The sequence below is a fragment of the Procambarus clarkii genome, chromosome 56 (genome assembly GCF_040958095.1).
Source record: "Procambarus clarkii isolate CNS0578487 chromosome 56, FALCON_Pclarkii_2.0, whole genome shotgun sequence".
Classification (NCBI taxonomy): Eukaryota; Metazoa; Arthropoda; class Malacostraca; order Decapoda; family Cambaridae; genus Procambarus; species Procambarus clarkii.
In genome coordinates, this window is record NC_091205.1 from 22,510,580 (window position 1) to 22,531,756 (window position 21,177).

At 45.0% G+C, this 21,177-nt stretch overlaps 1 protein-coding gene across 1 annotated transcript in view; it reads right to left on the bottom strand.

The window, feature by feature from the left end:
* LOC123770736 (uncharacterized) overlaps window positions 1-21,177 on the bottom strand; it is a 758,174-nt gene that overhangs the window by 113,555 nt on the left and 623,442 nt on the right.

Sequence of the window (21,177 nt, forward strand, 5' to 3'; positions counted from 1 at the left end):
GCTGTTCTTTACAAAACCCTCTCCACTATCCTCCATGCACCTCACTCATCCCAACACACCATATCCAACTTTGGAATACCCACTTCCCCTAAGGATTTTAAGGCTTTTGGTATCCCCAGCTATGTTCCGGCGTGGAGCGGCGTACCTTGTCGCTTCCCGCTGTGTGTAATTTTTCCCTTTTCCAGCGATAGTTGTGTGTTCCGCGACCTCTACAGGGCCTCGCGTCCCTCACTCGATATAGTTCACTGGTGGTTTTTCAAGATGTCTTCATCTGGAGTTCTCAGGGCATCTGGGCCCCAGCCTCCAGACGTGACGCGTGTGTTAGATACACATTTCTCGTTATTCTTCACTTGTATATGGTTCACGTGTGTGTGTGTGTGTGTGTGTGTGTGTGTGTGTGTGTGTGTGTGTGTGTGTGTGTGTGTGTGTGTGTGTGTGTGTGTGTTCTCACCTAGTTGTACTCACCTAGCTGTGCTTCTAGGGATTGAACTTCGGCTCTTTGGTCCCACTTCTCAACTGTCATTCAACTGGTATACAGGTTCCTGTGCCGATTGGGCTCTATCACATCTACATTTGAAACTGTGTGTGGCGTCAGTCTCCACCACATCACTTCCTAGTGCATTCCACTTATTAACTACTCTGACACTTGAAAAGTTGTTTATAATGTCTCTGTGACACTTGGGTACTCAGTTTCCAGTATGAGTTCGTGTCTTTGTTTTATTCACTGACTGTACCGTCTTTCATCGAAAGATAACTGTATTGACTTGCCATTGTATGAATCCTCGAACGAAATTTATTATATTTAGGGTAAATCACTTCTGGACAACCTCCACAACATGGGTTGTATACCACCCACAACCTCTACACCAGCCACAACATGGCTTGTATAACCCCCACAACAACCTTCTAGCGCCACCACAACATGACTTGTATAACCCCCACAACAACCTTCTAGCGCCACCACAACATGACTTGTATAACCCCCACAACAACCTTCTAGCGCCACCACAACATTTAAACAAACACAAACACGCTTTATGAATAAATATCATACTCGTCTCCACGCCTCTGATCGCCTCTGTAATTTCCTCCTGACGAGGGCATTGTAAGTCAAATGAAAGACGGTAAAGGGGATGCGGTTTGGTGAAGAGGGAGAGGAAAGAAGAGAGAGAGAAGAGAGGGCGAACAGAGTAAGGAGACAATATCACACCCGCTCTCTGCTCTCATATTCCCCCTCGGTCATTCCTGTGTGGGTGATGGTAGCGTCATTATTATCTCTAGTATACAGGCAGGTCCCCGAGTCTGTGGTGGAGAGCCAGGCCTAGAGTCTGTGGTGGAGAGGCAGGCCTAGAGTCTGTGGTGGAGAGGCAGGCCTAGAGTCTGTGGTGGAGAGGCAGGCCTAGAGTCTGTGGTGGAGAGGCAGGCCTAGAGTCTGTGGTGGAGAGGCAGGCCTAGAGTCTGTGGTGGAGAGGCAGGCCTAGAGTCTGTGGTGGAGAGGCAGGCCTAGAGTCTGTGGTGGAGAGGCAGGCCTAGAGTCTGTGGTGGAGAGGCAGGCCTAGAGTCTGTGGTGGAGAGGCAGGCCCAGAGTCTGTGGTGGAGAGGCAGGCCTAGAGTCTTGTATTGGAGAGGCAGGCCCAGAGTCTTGTATTGGAGAGGCAGGCCCCGAGTCTGTGGTGGAGAGGCAGGCCCCCATTCCATCACAGACTCCGAACCCAGCCCTGACACCCACACCCGTCCTGACACCGACACCCGTCCTGACACCCACACCACCTCATGGTATCCACTTATCAAGTGTTTCACCCATTCACTCACCCGCCAAACCAATTCTACCCTATATCCTCTCCTCCATTTGTCCACTTCAATCACATCTTCCCTCGCTCGATGCTTCCCAAAAGGTTGCAGACTCACTCCTCTCAGTCTATCCTCACAAGAAAGATCTTCATGCCAGAGATTAACTACGTCAGTCTTCTTCAGGAGGGGTGCTTGGAGCAGTGCAGTGGGATTGAACTTCCGAACTCACGATTTGCGCACTAGATTGCGATTGCTCCAAAGTAAACTCCCATACGCTTTTGAGATTTGTGTAAACTGTGTTGGTTTGTAGGTCTTTATATTTTTCTTTAAGATCAAATTTTCTTTTTAAGTTAAAAGACGTCTTATATCATCGTCCACAATTTTCTTATATTTTTGTTTACAGCGAATATAAAATATTTTATGATAATCGTGAAGAGGCAATAAACACAGGACATACCCAATTAACCAAGACTGTGCCCTCCGCTCCTGCCTGGCCCCCTCTGTCATTTAATCATATTTATGCTGTCATATCTACAATTACGGCCGTAATGAACTGTTTCACCTGTGGCGCGAAGCACTCCATCGCTATCTGGTGAGGTACAGCACCGAGAACCTTGCCAAGATCAAGACAATTAATTGCCTAATATTTCCAATCTCTGCTGCTTTAACTCTTCCCTTTGATTAGAGCGAAATTTATATGCCCATAACAGGAGCGCCCACTGGTAAATTGTGTTGTCAAATTTTTTTTTTAATATGGTTTTCAAGGTGGAAAGGCACTTAGTACGTTCCTATAATCTTAAAGCTAACTGGCTGATAGTTAAAAGTTAAGCCCAAATTTTTCTTTAGAGGCGGGAGTACGTTGGCCACCCTCCAGGATTCTGGAATAATTTAGATTTATAATTACAAAACAACTGAGCTGCTCCTATTCTTTAAAAGCTAGACAAATACTTCATCAGGGCTTGGAGATTTATGCATCTTTAATTTTTCTATTTGTGCTATAAACACTAGTATTAAATACTAGACTAGTCTAGTATTAAAAGCTTACATATTTTCTCCAGTTCCTCTGTATAAAGTGTATAACCTGAGAAAACTGTCAAGTTCGTCCCTTAGGAAGATTGATGTGCAATAGAGAACAACGCTGCTAATTTCTTCCTCGTTATTAGTCAATCAACCAGCAATTTATTTAAGTGGCCAGTGTTTCCCTTATATATATTTTTTCGCCAGAAATAAAACAGAATATCATTGTTATTCATTTTGGGTCATAGAATGCTATGAGAAGTCAAAATTTAAAGTTTGCTTCCTAGGCTCCTATCATAATACTTGTAAATACTAGGTATCAGGGGCCAGATTCACGAAAGAACTTACGCAAACACTTACGAACGTGTACATCTTTCCTCAATCTTTGACGGCTTTGGTTACATTTATTAAACAGTTTACAAGCATGAAAACTTCCCAATCAACTGTTGTTATTGTTATAAACAGCCTCCTGGTGCTTCGGAGCTCATTAACTGTTAAATAATTGGAAACAAAGCCGCCAAAGATTGAGAAAAGCTGTACAGGTTCGTAAGTGCTTTCGTGAATCTGGCCCCAGGCATTTGTTCATTTCATAGTTTGCACATTAACTAAAATTTTGTTTAATTATAATGGCAACGTTATCTAATTTGTCCTCTGCTTTATTATTCTCAATAATATTTACTGTGTTAACGAGGACTATCCTGCGGTGTGAGAGGGTTCAGTGGCACTGCTGGAGGAAGAGGGTCTCAATAACCTTTAAATGAGGTTAAATAACCTTTATTTAAAGATCAATAACCTTTAAATGAAATCCTGGATCTCAGTATTTCTTGTGTGTTTGACACCACTGAACTGACTCGCTCAACGACTTATTATTGACTTATACATCTGATTCGCTCAACGACTTATAGATCTTTATTGACAAAATTAATTACAATTTGTATATTCTGAAGATTTCAATTAAGTCCTGGCATACATCTTAGGCTGTCACTTTCTCTATGATTGACACAACTTACGGCTGACATGCACTTCACGACTGACACTTCACTCAACGACTGACACTTCAGAATCGACACACAACGACTGACACTCCAGTTTTGTTCACCACGACATTAACTCATTCACTCCTCTCTTCCATGAAAACTGTAGTTTTAATACATGATATGCGTTAATGCTGTTAACTAATAATATAACAAGTTAACATCTCACAGCTTGTGTGTTGAAACCTGCACATATTGCAACACAATCACTGTACGGCTGCCATCACTGCAATGTGCTCAATTAGTGAACAATTGCAGGTATTACATTGTGCTTAATTACTGAAAGACTGCAAGCATTGCAGCGTGCCTAATTCTTGCATATTTCAAGCCTTTTTATGTTAAGCAATTTGCTCAAACACATTAACTTTGCCGGTACAAAAAAAGCGTTGCAGCATAAACAGTTATTATCTCGTATAGCGCCGTCTATTGTGTGCTTTATATATACATTTTTGTCTCATCTTTATGCTAGACCTTTGTTCTCTCTCTGGGCACAAGACCAACACAGTAATAACCATTCATCACCATCTTAAATAAAGACAATTAAAGGCTTGCACATGGTATATATTTACTGGCTTACGCCCACCTTCATACAATGGGTGTGTGTGTGTGTGTGTGTGTGTGTGTGTGTGTGTGTGTGTGTGTTTGTGTGTGTGTGTGTGTTTGTGTGTGTTTGTGTGTGTTTGTGTGTGTGTGTGTGTGTGTGTGTGTGTGTGTGTGTGTGTGTGTGTGTTTGTGTGTGTGTGTGTTTGTGTGTGTGTGTGTGTGTGTGTGTGTGTGTGTGTGTGTGTGTGTGTGTGTGTGTGTGTGTGTGTGTGTGTGTGTGTTTGTGTGTGTGTGTGTGTGTGTGTTTGTGTGTGTGTGTGAATTGTAGATGTAAGTTCAGGCGAGTTATTGTGTAGTTATCCTCATGTTATCAGACGACTTCATGTGTAGTTATCCTCATGTTATCAGACGACTTCATGTGTAGTTATCCTCATGTTATCAGACGACTTCATGTGTAGTTATCCTCATGTTATCAGACGACTTCATGTGTAGTTATCCTCATGTTATCAGACGACTTCATGTGTAGTTATCCTCATGTTATCAAGTGACTTCATGTGTAGTTATCCCCATGCTATCAAGTGACTATGTGTAGTTATCCTCATGTTATCAGACGACTTCATGTGTAGTTATCCTCATGTTATCAAGTGACTTCATGTGTAGTTATCCCCATGCTATCAAGTGACTATGTGTAGTTATCCTCATGTTATCAGACGACTTCATGTGTAGTTATCCTCATGTTATCAGGTGACTTCATATACTCACCAGGTTGTAGTTACGGTGAACAAGCCATGCTTCTCAGATCCCGCCTCTCAACTCTCAATCGAGTGGAGTATTGGACTCTGTATCCAGCACCTATTAGGCTCTGTCATACCTACATTTGAAACTGTGTATAGCGTCTGCCTCCACCACATCACTTCCTAGTACATGATATTTGTTAACTATTCAGAAATATTATTTCTAATGTTTATGTGGCTGAAATGAATACTAAGTTCCCATCTGTGTCCACCCCCTGTAAATAGTCTATCCTGTTTATTCCCTGAGGATTTTGCATTTGGTAATCATATCTCCACTGTTTCTTCTGTCATCCAGTGATGTGAGGTTTAAAGGCTGTAGTCTTTCCTCGTAGTTCATACCTCTCAAATCATATATTATATATATATATATATATATATATATATATATATATATATATATATATATATATATATATATATATATATATATATATATATATATTGACAAGATTGATGCCCATGATGCTCTCTTTCTCCTTACAAGATGCCTGTCTCTCCCTAAGTTGACCTACTTTCTGAGATGTTCTCCATCCTACAGCAGCCCTAAGTTAAATGTGTATGACACCCTTCTGAGGTCCATGCTGGTGAAAGTCCTGAACCTGCCATTGGACGACTCTCAGTGGGAGCAAGCAACCCTTCCTGTAAGACTCGGCGGCCTTGGTGTCCGCACAGCCTCCCAAATTGCTCTACCAGCCTTCCTTTCCTCCTCTCATGCATCGCACGACCTCGTCAGAGATATTTTACCTGCAACCCTGAGAGATTCAGCAGGAATACACGATGCTGCTTTCACTGAATGTTCAAATCAGTGGAATGTTCTTGCAGCCCCAGAAACCATTATAGAGCCAACAAAACAACACAAACAGTCCGGCTGGGACCACCCTCTAGTGGAAAAAGTAGCTGATGCCATGCTAAGCGTCGCAACATCAGACAAGGAGAAAGCCCGCCTCAGAGCAGTTCGTGCCCCCCATGCAGGAGACTTCCTCCTGGCAGTACCCATGTCTGCAATGGGCACGCGCCTAGATCCAGAATCCCTTCGTGTAGCAGTGGCCCTCCGCCTTGGTGCCCCAATTCACACTGAATACAAGTGTATTTGCAACAGGGTGGAAGCAGACCAATACGGACTGCATGGGTTGCATTGCGGAAGCACAAAGGGCTGGCATGCAAGACACAACGAGGTCAATGACATCATCAAGAGAAGCCTCGTCTCAGCTGGGTGCCCAGCGGAGAGAGAACCTCGCATCCTAGGGGTCCAAAACCCGGATTTCCCAGCACTTCGCCCTGATGGCATCACCATATACTCATGGAAGGAGGGTAGACAGTTGGTGTGGGACTACACATGTGTATCCACCCTGGCTGACACCTATGTACACTTCGGAGCTGATCAAGCAGGTGGGGCGGCCAACCACAGGGAAACAGCAAAATCACTCAAGTACAGGCGACTGGAAGGTCAATACCTCTTTGTTCCCATAGCGTCTGAGACGCATGGCCCCTGGGGCAAGAGTGCCTTGGGATTTCTCAAGGAATTGGGGTCCAAGCTCATTGACGTCACCAGAGACCCAAGGGCTTCCAGTTTTTTATTTCAGCGTCTCAGTGTGGCGATCCAGAGGGGAAATGCTTGCTGCGTCCTCGGTTCCTGTCCAGAAGCGGAGGAGCTTCAAGAGATCCATAACCTTTAGGCATTTATCTTGTATGTTTTGTAACCTTTAAATACACAATAAAGGAAAAAAAAAAAGGGAAGGGGGTGGTAGGAGAAAAGCACACAGAAACTGTATTGGAGGGAATACACATTCCCTCCAATGCGTTATGTGTGGTTTCCTCCGAGGCTATGGGTCCCCCTTCTTCCAGCCAGAGGTGGTACTCCCTTCCCCTATATTTGAAAAAAAAAAAAAAATAAAAAAAAAATATATATATATATATATATATATATATATATATATATATATATATATATATATATATATATATATATATATATATATGTATATATATATACTAGTAACGATAAGGAAAGATATAGGTAAATCTGAACACCTTCGAGAATAACATAAAAAGAATATTGTACGTTTGCCTTGCAGGAAAACGATCTCCCATAAGGCTAGGCTGGGACCACCAGGAAACACCAAACTCTATGCAGTAAAGTTCTTTCAAATGATGATGATGATGACACGGTTTTGCGAATTTCCCAGTAGGCTGCAGCGTGTTTATTATGACAAGTGTCTCTCTCTCTCTCTCTCTCTCTCTCTCTCTCTCTCTCTCTCTCTCTCTCTCTCTCTCTCTCTCTCTCTCTCTCTCTCTCTCTCTCTCACACACACCTGCGAAGCTGATCAACGCTCTATGGATCACCTTATACAACTGATCTCAACGCTCGGGAAAGGTAGAACATTATTCCTAACGAATTGAACATTAAAACTTAGCAGCAAGACCAGTCACGCATTACCAGTTACGACCCGAGACCTGTGTTCACAACTGTGGAATACTGGTCCAAACTGAACATTTCTGACGTTTGAATTCTTTGTCCCAATCTGGATGGCGATGGCTTCCACATCTTTTGGATAATTCCACTTGTAGACCAACCGAAATAGGTCGAGTATTTCCTTGCCTTCTTTACTCATTTGTGTTTCAAGCTTCCAACTGTATCCTCGCGTCCTTGTCCACGTGTGTGTGTGTGTGTGTGCGCTTGAGTGTAGATATGTGAACTTACATACACATATATAACCCTATTGACATTCGTATGCATATTGCCTGAACACACAGCCAACTGTGTCTGCCAGCCACAGTAAGCGCTCGGAAGTACGTCCAAGATCAACAGGAAATTGGGGGTATTAATCCGTATTAAGCCAGAATACCAGAATACCTGCACGAGGAGGGTGAGAGAGAGAGAGAGAGAGAGAGAGAGAGAGAGAGAGAGAGAGAGAGAGAGAGAGAGAGAGAGAGAGAGAGAGAGAGAGAGAGAGAGAGAGAGAGAGAGAGCGTTGAGAGAGAGAGAGCGTTGAGAGAGAGAGAGAGAGAGAGAGAGAGAGAGAGAGAGAGAGAGAGAGAGAGAGAGAGAGAGAGAGAGAGAGAGAGAGAGAGAGAGAGAGAGAGAGCGTTTAATTCAAACCCTAGTGGTCCCTGGTCAAAGGTTCGCATTGATCCTCATCTAAGGACACTATACCAAGATGATAAACTTGTAGCAATGAACAAAATAGGATCAACCAACTGGCTGACCATTTTATTCAGATGCAGAGGGATGATCCAGAGCGATGTCCTCCACAGCGTAAACCAAACGTTGTATCAAAGTTGTCTGAAGACGTCATTAAACATGATCAAGTCCAGAACCTAAAATTTCACAACACAGGTAAGGCAATTGGGGTCGGATAAGGTCAGCCCGAGACTGTTATGAAGTTGTGTAAAAAGAGATGAGGGTTACGGCCTTCACTCGCCTCTACCAACTATGCTTAGCTCAAGGAGTTATTATTATTATCTTTATTGACAAAAATTAATTAAAATTTTGTCTAATCTGAGGAATGCAATTAGGTTTCATTGGAGTGAGGATAATGCTGGTATTTACTGTCATACAAGGCAGAAGATTGGAGACTTTTCATTGGAGACTTTCAGCACCGTGGAGAGGGGGGACCTGCTGCCTGGGTAACAGCTTCTCCCCCGAATCAACCTACCCTGGCTTTGAGCCCTGGTGAGGCCACTCCAGACCGACAACCAGAGCGCAACTCCATAGTCTCCTGAGACTGATGGATGCCTACTACTACCACTACTACAAGACAGAGGATTATACACAAGGTAACAGGTCTACAGGAGTCTGACCTTAAACGTTATGGATGAAGGTTGATGTGGTCATAGCCTAACAAAAGAACGAGCTAGGAACTATCGAGTAGTGTTACTACTTTCAATTGCTTTAAAATTCTTGGAACAACAATATCACAACAAATTACAAAAATTTGACCGTCATTAGTTACTATAATATGGTTTTAAGAATGACTATTCTGCTGTTAAACTTTAAACCAATTTACTAAGTTGCATCATTCATTGAACTGGATGACTCCAAGATCAGTTGTGTCGTTGCACTGGACATTGCAAAAGCCTTTAAACAAGTATATCACCTTGTGTTAGTTGCAAAGGCTCCATACTGCATCTAATAGGAAGTACCTTCGACAACGCACTATAAGAACAGTCTTCAATGGAGCAAAATCTGAGAGCCACGCAACTGGTCAACTGGTTTCAGTATTCCACAGGGCAGTGAGCTTGGCATCTTGCTGAATGTCTACTTCAACTTCTTCATGAAGCTCTACCTTATGTTAATGACTCGACTCCAAACTTTTACTATAAAACGAGGAAATTCCGACTGACACAAAGTTCACGAATAAAAATATAGATATAATTGTTCACGGTTTATTAAAACTGTGATTATGTTTCCCAATCACAAGGTGCATAAGTTAATTAGTACTTGTTTATGATACAGTTTTTGAGTATCTACTCCCCCAAGGACCAGGCTTGAGGAGTAGAAGAACCTACCTGGAGTGGGTAGTGAGAGAAGAACTCTCACTACCCACTCCAGGTATACTTCAGTAAGTCCTAGAACTGATCCTTCAGGATCCATACATATTTTCATTTGTTATCTCATGTACACCCGCATTTGTATGCGTGTACACACACTATTCATACGCTTGTATACATATGCTTGTACACCCCATTCATATTCATGGTTAATAAGTTATATAAACAAGATTCCGCAGTTATTCTGTTTGGCAAAATGATTCGGATGCATTTTTCAATATTGTTCCAATCAAGAGTATGATTGAATTCATAGAAGTGCAAACAAGGTATTTGCTTCTGATCCTTCTCTAACAATATTTTTGTTTCAAAAATTGTTTTCCTATGTGGTCAATATAGAGTAGACGATATTTCTTACATTCAGTAAGGCAAACACTTGTATCATTTCTGAGACGAGGGCAGATCTTAGCATACACATTTTATATATTTGGATTCCTAGCAATATCCAGTCAAGAATATTTAATTTATTTTCTGTACGTGTGTGAAGATAAAAACGCTTTGTGGAGTAGTAGAAACAAAATGTTTTTGTAATACATTTTGACCTATTCAACAAAATACCTTACGGGGGCCAGGCTTGACTTAGTGATAACTTGGTCCAACTTGCTTGGAGCCACTCGTGTTAAATTATTAAAGATGATGGATATGGAAAGGAGAAGAGAGGGAGGATACCAGCGTAGGGTAGAGAGCAACTTTGTGTGACTGATAACACCTGGGAGGAGATATCACACTCACTACCTCTCCCCAGATGAGCATATCAGCGGGATAACCTCCGCAGCGCACTTAAGCGGGAAGAACTTGAATAAGTACCCAATCATCACGCTGCACCTGTCTTAACCCCCCCCCCCTTTCCCCTTAAGAAAACACGGGACACCGGAGGGGATAGTCTTGCCACCTTCCTAATCCGTCAATTGACAGGCGTGAGTTACGAAGAAACACGACATGAAATCTATTCCACGACACTTCTGTGCTCAACACGATAGAATTATTTATCAACATAAAATACTTATGAGGTGTTGACAGAGGGTTACACGAATAGCCCATTTGACATGTGAGGAACCTAGGTACTAGAAAGAATATTTGCAGTTGTGTGGCTATTGGAATGTTGAACAAGCCAGGCACAGAAATAGTTGAAGCTGGCGCCATAGCCCACACGGGTTTTAAAGTGGATGTGATAAAATCTAAGTTAAGGCAGTCGACCAACTGTCAAAGAGATGGGCCTAGGAACTGAAGATAATCCCAGCACTTTGCTAGGTGAGTACATCTTCCAACACACACACACACGCACACACACACACACACACGCACACGCACACACACACACACACACACACACACACACACACACACACACACACACACACACACACTATGAGAAAGGAGTGAAGATGGTAGTGGATGTACCGACGCCAAGAGACTAGCAAGAGACCACATGATAAGAGACGTAACCAAGAGAACCGAGGGAGTGAAACCAAGCCAGAAACACCCACACAACCAACAACACCACCACGAGAGACCACTCCTGGAGGCCAGAAACGCATCAAACCATCATGACATCAAAAACTAATCCTTTAGTGTTAGCCAAGTAGGGAACTGGAACTAGCTAGAAGATGAGGGCGAAGATAGCCCCTTAACACACAGGTAGATCTTATCACTATGCAGGATTCAATACCCCTCAAGCTGATGCTGTCGAATATTCACTACTGTATACTTAGAATAACAGGAGGGAGGGAAATATCTGGGGGAAAGCGCCAAGCCATTACGACTATACAGCACTTGGAAAGGGATCAAGATAAGGATTTGGGATGGGACGGAGTGATAGGAATGGTGCCCAACCACTTGTGGACGGTCGGTTATTATAGAATAACATAGAAAGATCGTTCACCCGCTGTGTATATTCCACATATTATCATTTACATCTCCGTTATCTTCCTTAAATGTGAAAAAAACACAAAATTCATACAGAAATAAAATTGTGTCCAAATTTGTAAGATAAATTAAATCTCTCTTTTAATATTTGTAACAAAAATTCTCCTCTGAACAAATCTAACTCTGCAAGGAATAAACTCCGGTGAGAGTCACGAATAAAAACAATAAACTCCAGAAGTTGCAGCGGTTTCAGGAGTCTTCAGAACAGCGAGCGTCAGCCCAAAAGGGTTCAAGGAGTCCTCGAAGGATTCCAAGGCCGCCTCAAGCGACTCAAACTATATTAAGAGATTTTAAAACCTTTGCCAAGAGCCCTGAAGGGGTTCGAACACTGGTAGAGTGTCATGAGACGGACTCAAGGCGATAAGAGAGACCTAGAGGTGAATTAATGTGGTGGAAGGGCCTTCAAGAGGCAGGTTTTGGAGGAGTGTCTTGGAGGATTCCCATAATGGTAGAGGGTCTAAGAGAGGTGTGAATGGGGGACTGGAGGAGCGTCAGTCGTGGAACCATTATATTAAGGACGTCAAGGTCTCCGCGAAAAAGCACAACGGGCTCACCATAGCCCGTGCTACTTGGAAGTTTTTGTTCCAAGTAGCGAATCTTAAACAACAACAACAATAACTCCGTGAAGGTCATGCCCGTTCCACTTCTTGTGTGGCTTAATGTTTAGCAATCAATCAATCTCTGTGAAGGCTCCAGGGTAGAATATGCCAGCTGTCAACGCCTCTGCCAGCTGTTCAACCCCTCTGCCAGATGTCAACCCCTCTGCCAGCTGTCAACCCCTCTGCCAACTGTCAACTCACCAGACAATCAACTCAGAAAAGGAGTCTTATGCTTACTAAATAATATTATCTGACAACGGCCATCAATCACGCGGTAAATTATTCACTCCGGACCGACATGAAGGATAACAACTTCTTGATCAATCACCCATCCATCCATCACTTGATGTGACAGTGATTGAGCGGGGGCGCTATTTGCAAGGAGGTCCTGCAACAGGAGACGGGGGGTGGGGGGGCGGCGTCCCCCTGCAATGTTTCATGCTGACGCTAATTGGCTCCTCTTGTTTGCTCGTTAATGGGCGTCTCTGTTGATGTTTAGAATTGTGTGTTTGTTTATGTTAATATAATTCCTGTTTGTTGGGGGGGAGGGGGGAATGCTGCCTGCCTGCCTGTCCCCGGGTGAACAGGTGCATCAGGTGAATGGAAGTGTGCCCGACGGTTTCTGTCCTGTCCAGGGTTGGGATTTGAGTCCTTCAGTTGTGAGCTAAGGATGATAGTGTTGAATAACACTAATGGGTTCTTCAGTGTTGAACAAGCCGGGTGTTGTGTATTGAACAACACTAGTGGGTTCTTCAGTGTTGAACAAGCCGGGTGTTGTGTGTTGAACAACACAAGCCGGGTGTTGTGTGTTGAACAACACTAGTGGGTTCTTCAGTGTTGAACAAGCCGGGTGTTGTGTTGAACAACACTATGGGTTCTTCAGTGTTGAACAAGCCGGGTGTTGTGTGTTGAACAACACTAGTGGGTTCTTCAGTGTTGAACAAGCCGGGTGTTGTGTTGAACAACACTAGTGGGTTCTTCAGTGTTGAACAAGCCGGGTGTTGTGTTGAACAAAGCCAGAACAATAGCACCATCACTATGTGGCAAGAGAACGGCTGTTTTATTTCAAATGTTCACTGTACATTCCACTGATTATATGCCTTTGAAATGTGAACAATTTGTGACTAAAAATTTTGCTAGAGAATTTGAAGGCAAAAATATTTTGCATGATATTGTGAGGTCTCTGGGATGTGTTGGGATGTGTTGTATTGTGTGGTTCCTGGGATGTGTTGGGATGTGTTGTATTGTGGTTCCTGGGATGTGTTGGGATGTGTTGTATTGTGAGGTCTCTGGGATGTGTTAGGATGTGTTGTATTGTGGTTCCTGGGATGTGTTGGGATGTGTTGTATTGTGGTTCCTGGGATGTGTTGTATTGTGGTTCCTGGGATGTGTTGTATTGTGAGGTCCCTAAGATGTGTTGGGATGTGTTGTATTGTGAGGTCCTTGGGATGTGTTGGGATGTGTTGTATTGTGAGGTCCTTGGGATGTGTTGTATTGTGGTTCCTGGGATGTGCTGGGATATGTTGTATTGTGTTTTTCCTGGGATGTGTTGGACGTGTTGTATTGTGGTTCCTGGGATGTGTTGGACGTGATGTATTGTGGTTCCTGGGATGTGTTGGACGTGTTGTATTGTGTTTTTCCTGGGATGTGTTGGACGTGTTGTATTGTGGTTCCTGGGATGTGTTGGACGTGATGTATTGTGGTTCCTGGGATGTGTTGGACGTGTTGTATTGTGGTCTCTGGGATGTGTTGGGATGTGTTGTATTGTGAGGTCCCTGGGATGTGTTGGACGTGTTGTATTGTGGTCTCTGGGATGTGTTGTATTGTGAGGTCCCTGGGATGTGTTGTATTGTGAGGTTCCTGGGATGTGTTGGGATGTGTTGTATTGTGAGGTTCCTGGGATGTATTGGACGTGTTGTATTGTGGTCCCTGGGATGTGTTGGACGTGTTGTATTGTGTGGTTCCTGGGATGTGTTGGACGTGTTGTATTGTGGTTCCTGGGATGTGTTGGACGTGATGTATTGTGGTTCCTGGGATGTGTTGGACGTGTTGTATTGTGGTTCCTGGGATGTGTTGGACGTGTTGTATTGTGAGGTTCTTGGGATGTGTTGGACGTGTTGTATTGAGCTCCCTGGGATGTGTTGGACGTGTTGTATTGAGGTCCCTGGGATGTGTTGGACGTGTTGTATTGTGGTTCCTGGGATGTGTTGGACGTGTTGTATTGTGGTTCCTGGGATGTGTTGGACGTGTTGTATTGTGGTTCCTGGGATGTGTTGGACGTGTTGTATTGTGGTTCCTGGGATGTGTTGGACGTGTTGTATTGTGAGGTTCCTGGGATGTGTTGGACGTGTTGTATTGTGTGGTCCCTGGGATGTGTTGGACGTGTTGTATTGTGTGGTTCCTGGGATGTGTTGGGATGTGTTGTATTGTGGTCCCTGGGATGTGTTGGACGTGTTGTATTGTGGTTCCTGGGATGTGTTGGACGTGTTGTATTGTGGTTCCTGGGATGTGTTGGACGTGTTGTATTGTGAGGTTCATGGGATGTGTTGGACGTGTTGTATTGTGTGGTCCCTGGGATGTGTTGGACGTGTTGTATTGTGTGGTTCCTGGGATGTGTTGGGATGTGTTGTATTGTGGTCCCTGGGATGTGTTGGACGTGTTGTATTGTGAGGTCTCTGGGATGTGTTGGACGTGTTGTATTGAGGTCCCTGCGATGTGTTGGACGTGTTGTATTGTGAGGTCTCTGGGATATGTTGGACGTGTTGTATTGTGATCTCTGGGATGTGTTCAACGTGATGTATTAAGGTCCCTCACATCCTCCCTCTCCTGGGGACCCCCAGATACACCCTCCCTCTCCCAGGAGAGAAGACACACTAGGAACTGCAGATCCAGAAACCAAGTTCGAGCCCCCATGCACCATATCCACTCATGACGCAGAGACACTCTCTACATGACCCCATGATCTCCTTGACTCTGAATACTCTCACATGGCATCAGAATATTCATAATTAAAATATTATCCAAGCTGCAGAGGAAGCATCCTTGTCCCTGGGTATTGGTTCTGCGTGAAATAGATGAGAGTCGGAGGGTAATAAGATGGCTCTTTCATCCTGTTTTGCTGTCCTGATGAAAGTTGAAGGCGGAAAAAAAAGTTGTCATCTCATTCATTCCCCGTCACTCACAAGGGCAGAAAGACGGTGAGGAGGAAGAGACGGTGGAGGAGAGAATAGTGAGGAGACGGTAAAGGATGAGGAGACGTTGAGGAGAGACAGACGGTAAGAGGAAGACAGTATTATCATTCTTATAAGATTTCATGTGTGGGTTAGCTGGGCATCTCAGATCTGTGTCTGGTTGTTAGTCTGTATATATATATTTTTGTTTCTGTCCGTCTGTCAGTCTATCTCTCTAATTTTCTGTCTTTCTATGTCTATCGACCTGTCACTCACAATTTACTATGTCTGTCTATTCTAAGTCTTCCTGTCTCTGTGTTTATATGTCTTCATATATGTCTGTGTCTGTCTGAGCCTCTCTGTCTCTGTGGGTAGGGGTGTACGGAGATGAATCTTCACATATATATATATATATATATATATATATATATATATATATATATATATATATATATATATATATATATATATATATATATATATATATGAATGAAGATTCATCAAGGGGGAAGCTTTCACAGTGTGTCTTGTGGTACTCTTTTCATTGATGCCAACCCCTCCCTAACCCACCCACTAATCTTGTTGGGCACATACCAACCAACAATTCCTGTTAAAAGTTGGAAGAGGCTATCCCCAACCGTTTGATTTCCAACCTCAAACACTCTTTTCATAGGAATCTAATTTTTAACGTGTTTTTAAATTTTATCGGCCTACCAATCCTTCACCCGAAGGAAAAAATGACCGATTCTTGCCGCGCAATGGGCAGAGTTTCTTTCACCCTATGCCCCTGTTACCTAGCAGTAAAATAGGTACCTGGATGTTAGTCAGCTGTCACGGGCTGCTTCCTGGGGGTGGAGGCCTGGTCGAGGACCGGGCCGCGGGGACACTAAAAAGCCCCGAAATCATCTCAAGTTAATCTCCACAACTGAATTTCGCCCCGAGAGGGATGTGAGTCCGGTTGAGTCGGCCGGTTAAAGATATTCATGTAAAGTGGGTTTTCTTATCCGATTATCTCTAGCCCCCTTGATATACACTCTCTCACCCACCTCCCCCTTGGCGTATTTCGCGTTTGTTTTGAAATAATGTAATTGGATTCGCCGAAATACAATGTGTTTGTAGTTGTTGGCCATTGTTTCTCTTCCCCGTTTTCTGTTTTATGGTTGGATCTCATTTGTAGGTAATTCTGTATACAGCTATTAGTAAGTGAATGGAAAAAACACCTAACTTGTTTATGAGTTAAAGAACGAACGCGCAGTCGCACGCACGCACTCACACGCATACATGTGTGTGTGTGTGTGTGTGTGTGTGTGTGTGTGTGTGTGTGTGTGTGTGTGTGTGTGTGTGTGTAAGTGTGAGAGTGAGCGAGCGAGTGAGTGAGTGAGTGAGCGAGTGAGCCAGCGAGTGAGCGAGTGGGTGAGCCAGCGAGTGAGCGAGTGGGTGAGCCAGCGAGTGGGTGAGCCAGCGAGTGAGCAATGAACCTAAGCTTCAACCCTGCCAAAAAGGTTGAAGTTTGAAGCAGCCACCAGTGTGGTGCCAGCAGGAGGTGGGGGGGGGGATGGTGGGCAAGAGATGGGGGGGGGCAGGAGGGGGGGGGGGGGCAGGATGTGGGGGGGAAGGGATGGTGGGGATGTATGAGACATTCAATCGCACATCAACTCACTGATTCACTTTTCTATCTTCCTGCTTGTAATCTTGCTTGCCTGTCAAGCTTGCCAGCCTGTAATATTGCCTGCATGTCTGCTGCCTACCTTCCTGCAGCCTGCCTGCCTTTCCCGCAGCCTACCTACCTTCCCTGCAGCCTGCCTGCCTTCCCTACAATCTACCTGCCTTCCCTGCAGCCTACCTACCTTCCCTACAACCTACCTGCCTTCCCTGCAGCCTGCCTGCCTTCCCTACAACCTACCTGCCTTCCTTGCAGCCTGCCTGCCTTCCCTACAACCTACCTGCCTTTCCTGCAGCCTGCCTGCCTTCCCTACAACCTACCTGCCTTCCCTGCAGCCTGCCTGCCTTCCCTACAACCTACCTGCCTTCCCTGCAGCCTACCTACTTTCCCTACAGCCTACCTGCCTTCCCTGCAGCCTACCTGCCTTCCCTGCAGCCTACCTACCTTCCCTGCAGCCTACCTACCTTCCCTACAACCTACCTGCCTTCCCTGCAGCCTGCCTACCTTCCCTGCAGCCTACCTACCTTCCCTACAACCTACCTACCTTCCCTGCAGCCTACCTACCTTCCCTGCCGCCTACCTGCCACGTGGAAGACAATTAACCAGTCCTCCCCGGCCGCGGTGGCCTGCGTGACTGCTGACAGCCAGGAAGGTACAAGCTTGGAGCAAAGATTAAAGCCAAGATTGGACAGGGGAAAGGAAAATATATTTGGGAATTCAAATTTAGATGTTAAGGATCAGAATCTGTTTTTAGAAGTGATTCAGTCGTTGCAGAGGCAGCTGTAACGATGTCGTTCCTTAGGCCACTCGGAGGGTAAGTTTCGAGTGTATGGAGACCGACGGGAATATGATTTAGGCACCGATTAAGCAAGCAAAGATATTATCTTACAAATGCTTCGGCTGCTAGTACGAGAGAGAGAGAGAGAGAGAGAGAGAGAGAGAGAGAGAGAGAGAGAGAGAGAGAGAGAGAGAGAGAGAGAGAGAGAGAGAGAGAGAGAGAGAGAGAGAGATAGACCCAAAGACCACTCACACTCACCATCCTTACCTATCCTCCCTTTTCTTTCATGCCACAACCAATACCATCCTCCATCCTCCTTCCATCCTTCTATCCCCCCCCCCTCAGGCCATCACCAGCCCCGTGGGGAGATAAGAGCCGTCGTAAGGGCGGACCTCTCCCAAAATAAGGGGCTTCGAGTAACACATATTATAGGCCTGATAAGCCTGACAATGTTAACAGTATTTATTAACCCAGCATCCACATGATTTGTGATTATATAGATTTACGAGAGGACGGAGGTAGGGAGCAGGAGAGAGAGAGAGAGAGAGAGAGAGAGAGAGAGAGAGAGAGAGAGAGAGAGAGAGAGAGAGAGAGAGAGAGAGAGAGAGAGAGAGAGAGGATATTATGCGCTCAAAGGTGAGGAAAGATTAGAGTAAGGACAGTGATATATTATGTTGTAGCTGTTGGCAGCAACTGGCGTGATGTTGGAGTTACGGGAGACTGGTCCAGTGACGGGGGCTGGTCCAGAGTGACGGAGACTGGTCCACAGTGACGGAGACTGGTCCAGAGTGACGGAGGACTGGTCCAGAGTGACGGAGGACTGGTCCAGAGTGACGGAGACTGGTACAAAGTGACGGGGACTGATCCACAGTGACGGAGGGCTGGTCCAGAGTGGCGGAGACTGGTCCAGAGTGGCGGAGACTGGCCCACAGTGACGGAGACTGGTCCAGAGTGACGGAGACTGGTCCAGAGTGGCGGAGACTGGTCCAGAGTGACGGGGACTGGTCCAGAGTGACGGAGACTGGTCCAGAGTGGCGGAGACTGGTCCAGAGTGACGGGGACTGGTCCAGAGTGACGGAGACTGGTCCAGAGTGGCGGAGACTGGTCCAGAGTGACGGAGACTGGTCCAGAGTGACGGAGACTGGTCCAGAGTGACGGAGACTGGTCCAGAGTGACGGAGACTGGTCCAGAGTGACGGGGACTGGTCCAGAGTGACGGAGACTGGTCCAGAGTGGCGGAGACTGGTCCAGAGTGGCGGAGACTGGTCCAGTTTAGCATGGCGGACTCGGGTGATGCAGAGGAACAAACAAGAATCGAGAATAATCACTAAACTAAGGGAGACAAACAGAAGCGGGAGGCGGAAAAGAGAGTGGAGGAGAGAGAAAGGGGACAGAACGAGAGTGGAAGGGGAATGAGAGAGAAAAGGAGAGAAAGGGAGAGGAAGGGAGTGAGAGAAGGGGGAATCTCAAAATGAGAACCAGAAACAAGAAGAAAACGAACATCAGCAAGTGTTGACTCCAAAGCCTGATAGTCTGTGGTTAAAGAACAGCAAAAATAATGATATTTGGACACACACTCCCGCCAATAAACCTTAAAGATGCAGGCGATGAGTCACAATAACGTGGCTGAAGTATGTTGACCAGACCACACACTAGAAATTGAAGGGACGACGACGTTTCGGTCCGTCCTGGACCATTCTCAAGTCGATTGTGAATGGTCCAGGACGGACCGAAACGTCGTCGTCCCTTCAATTTCTAGTGTGTGGTCTGGTCAACAAACCTTAAAGATGACACTGTTGCAACCAGCAATCAGGGAAATGCTAACCTAATGGCGTACGATTTTACAGCTGAAAGACTGTAAAATCAAAGACTCAAAGGCTCAGCCCTAAGATGCAGGGCCACACTCCTGAACGACAACCACAATATCTTCATCCAAGAACTGCGTGAAGTTCTCTGAAGTTCACCAAGTTGACGTTTACCATCTCCATAAATCACAAGATACAGGTAAGGCCGGATAAGGTCAGCCCAAGACTGTCACGGCAGTTGTGCGGACAAGCTGGAATTGCCTCTCACATTCTTCTATCTACTCTGCCTAGCTAAATGAATTTGGCTCTCCCTATGTAAGAGTCGTTCAGTGGTTAGTAACTACTGGCCAGTGTCTCTGCATTCGATCACTTGCAAAAGTCTTGAGACAACAGTTACACAACAAATGACAGCATTTTTTGACGATCAATTACAGTGTAATGAGGAGAGGTCGTTGTGCTGTTTATCTTAGGTTAAATCTCCATCAGTAGCGTCAATCACTGGACCACTCCAAGATCACCTGTGGTGCTGCACTCGGCACTGCAGGTCACCGTGTATGGAGGGCACTTTGGTCTAACTGTAAAGCTTCCAACACTAGATGCTCCAGACACACAGAAATCACAATAGCGTGATGTATCAAATGAACAAATAAATTCAGTGGAATTTCTGGTTGCAATTCTTATTCCATGTCGTAGCTCAGTCGATTAAGGCAGCGTCTGGGATGCTCTCGGACGTAGGTTCGAATCCACATCACGGCCCTTATGGATTTGTTCACTAGATGTTCCAGGTTCCATCTTACAACTAATTTGGGATTATCTTGAAGAACGATCTCTAAGAGTGGTTCTCAATGGTGAAAAATACGAGAACCACTCAATTGGTGCCAGTGTATCACAAAGCAGTGTGCATAGCCCTTTCTTGTGGAATGTTTACTTCATTGGTCTGTGTTTCATGCCTAAAGCTGAAGACTCCACATCACACATTCAAGGCAAGAAGCCACTACTACACGATTCATTAATCACAACTTGCGGAATGTCTTCCTGGGAGCAGATAATGATAAGTTACGTTGTCGTGAGAGGAAACACTGAAGATGAGCCTAACTTTTAGCTTGCTGTTGTATTAGGAGCATCAATGACATTCACAGTGAATAAAGGAGGGGGAAAGGGAGCATCCGTGAGACGAGGGGAGAAAAATGGAGACAAGGTTAAAACTAGCGGATGTGTCTTAACCTAACTTTAACAAAAATCTAAGTAGGAGAAAAGAAAATTGAAAAAATATAACAATGTATATATTTCCAGAGAGAGAGAGAGAGAGAGAGAGAGAGAGAGAGAGAGAGAGAGAGAGAGAGAGAGAGAGAGAGAGAGAGAGAGAGAGAGAGAGAGACGGACATTCAACCCGCCGGACCCGCCCCCTCTCCCCCAGCATCTCTCACACCCTGACATCAATCACATCTGGTCCTCGGCGCAGTCATCATTCACACCAGAAGCGGTGATGGGCCGCGGCTCAGTACTGGGA